The following is a 2,920-nucleotide window of genomic DNA, read 5'->3' as shown; positions in this document are numbered from 1 at the left end:
CCCTAGTGCCTTAATCAATGGTTTACAATCCCTATTTGTTTACTTGCTTTTTTTTGCTTTCATTTCTTTACATTTCATTGTTAAGTAGTTTAGATTGCAAACCTCAAACTCAACCCAATTTGTGACACCATAAGACATAGCTCTCTACAACCGATAACTTGATTCAATACCCGTCCTTTGGGATCCGACCTTTACTTGACACTCTGCTAAGACTAGTTAGTTAAGTTTATAAATATTGTTTTGATTGGTTAGCTTAGACGACAAAATTTTAAACCGAATAAAAAATGGCGCCGTTGCCGGAGACGGTGTTCAATTGAATTGTTATTTGTTGTTTTTAGTCGTGTCTTTCTTAACCTTGGGGAAGTCAAACTACTCAAGGTAGTTTTAATTATTTTCTAGTTTTTTTGCTTTTTGCATGTCTAGAATATCACAAGGTAGACTTTTGCCTATTGATCCCGAGATTGAAAGAACCTTGACCAACATTAGAAGAACCGTTAGAGGGACTTCAACAAGTTTCATATCATTCCATACCAACCGAGGAGAACCTACCAAATGGTACTCCAACACCACCTCACTTAACCGGTAACTTCATTGCCAAATCCGCATTCATACAACTAGTTGAGAGAAGTCAATTTAGAGGGATGCCTAGTGAAGATCCTCATCTACACATGGAAACGTTTTGTGACTATTGTGATGCAATCTCTCAAACGGGGGTGACTCAAGACCAAATTCGATTGGTATTGTTTCCTTTTTCCTTGATCGGAGCCGCAAAGCAATGGTTAAAGAGCCTAGACAAGACTACTCTTGGTATTGATTCATGGAAGAAATTAGTAATTGCCTTCTATAAGAAGTTCTATCCTCCGGAGAAGACTAACATGTTGAGAGGCCAGATCACCGTGTTCAAGCAAACAGATGAAGAGTCTCTATATGAGGCTTGGGAGAGATTCAAAGATACATGTCACTCTTGTCCTCATCATGGACTAAGCGAATGGTTCCTTGTCCAATAACTTTGGAATGGCTTGTATGAAGACTCACTTCCAAAGTCTACCGGGGATCGGTATGGCTGGGTGTTCCGGGTTATGAGATATGAGTTGAGATGGAGATGGTGGTGACGGAGGAGCATCATATCATATTTTGTTGTTTTATTGTATTCCCTACTCAACCTCGTGGTTGACCCTGTGTATTCGTGAACACCTGTGACGATCCAAATATTGGGGAGCAGGCTTGACAGGTTTATGAGATAGGCTGGGAGCTTGATGGGCGTGAGACACTGGATCAGAAGACTTAGTAGCTAGATCATCATTTAGAAGACTTTCACTTTCATTTTTGTTAGTTCCTTGTAATTTGATGTAAAAGAGGTTTTGTAATAATTAAGTTAAAGTAATTATATATTTTGCCTTGAAGTTTAATTTGTTATTCATTACCTCGGGAAACCGAGATGGTAACAGTCCGGTTTATTAGGGAATGTCTTGCTAAAGGCTCCTTCATAAATCGGGGTGCTACACTCCCTTCCAGGACGCTCGTCTTGAGGCCTTAAGATCCAAGCGTCCCGTGCTTGATCCGTTCGTCTCCCCCTGCTACAGGACGAGCGTCCCGACCCCTTGGCCGCTCGGATTCCTCTCCAGTGCCAACCGTCCCTACTGCCTAGACGCTCGGGATGCCCATATTTTTGAAAGACTAGCTAAAAGGAGACCCGCATCTTTTCTTGAGAGGATCGATTCCTCAAGGACTTAATCGTCATTTAAGCTCTTAGTAACCCTAATTTGTGCACCTAATCCCTACTATAAATGTTGGAATATGTGTCCTCCAACAATAATGCGATCACAACTGTTGATCATGATGATCACATGTTTAAATCTCATTCTAAAGAATACAATTGGGAAGTAATATTTTACTGTCAACTGGTCCACACATATCGGTAATGATTGGCTGACTAGAGTTTGACATTACTGTCGTGCGACGGTGGTGATCAGTTGATCCCCTTAGGTCATACCTAAAGGGTAACACTCTTAATTGATTATTTAATTGATCGTATGACGATACAGGTTAATTAAATTACTTAAAATTGACGGACGATTTTGGAAGTAATATTTACGTATCTCATTATAATTTGATTGAATAAGATACGATCTAAGTGATCGAATTGTTTTATTACTTAGATGAAATTATTGTTTAAGGAAACAATTGCATTTGAATGAATAATTTATTATAAATACAAGATGTTGTGATTTATAATTGGTAAAATATTTTGGTACAAGTAATTGTGAATTACTAAGTCGATTTTGTATATGACGTGTTTTTATTAATGCGTTGATTTTTAATATGTTAAAAATGCATGACAATTTTACATGACATGTGACATGTGACAAATTGACAAAATTGACAAAGATAAAATGGAGTCCATTTTATCTTATTTGGACCGAAATAGTGGGGTGATTTAGGATAAATATTGTGTTGATTTATTAAGTGCAAAACACAATTATTTGACCTAAACCTAGCCATCCAAACCTACTTGCTCTTGTGAAGACAACCTTGCTCATGCATTGGCCCCTTTACCCTCCCCCTACCCGGTTTCCTTATAGAAAAGACCAAAGGGGTTTTCTCTATAATTAAGTCTAATATACTAGATGAAGAGTTAGTGTATTATTCATTATTCATTCAACCATCTAAAATAAGAGTTTTAGAGAGATAAAGAAATTTCTTCCACCTCCTTCTCTTAGCCGAAATTAAGAGAACCAAATAAATATTTTTGGGTCATTTTTATTTAAATTAATATTGTTCTAGTAATAATAATATTAATTTTATTAAGAGATTACCTTGGGTATTAATATTTGGGAGGGATTCTACACTTGAGTCCTTGTTCATCCAACTTTTGGAGAGCTCAAGAACAAGTGAGTAGGAGAACTCACTTGTGCCCAAA

At 37.4% G+C, this 2,920-nt stretch overlaps 1 non-coding gene across 1 annotated transcript; it reads right to left on the bottom strand.

The window, feature by feature from the left end:
- Nucleotides 1-875: 875 nt before the first annotated feature.
- Nucleotides 876-982, bottom strand: LOC141625005 (small nucleolar RNA R71). The gene has a single exon (XR_012534804.1). It is a non-coding gene; the product is annotated as a small nucleolar RNA R71 (small nucleolar RNA).
- Between the last annotated feature and the right edge of the window lie 1,938 nt (nucleotides 983-2,920).

Source organism: Silene latifolia, chromosome X (assembly GCF_048544455.1).
Source record: "Silene latifolia isolate original U9 population chromosome X, ASM4854445v1, whole genome shotgun sequence".
Lineage (NCBI taxonomy): Eukaryota > Viridiplantae > Streptophyta > Magnoliopsida > Caryophyllales > Caryophyllaceae > Silene > Silene latifolia.
This window is presented reverse-complemented; position numbering and strand designations above follow the sequence as displayed.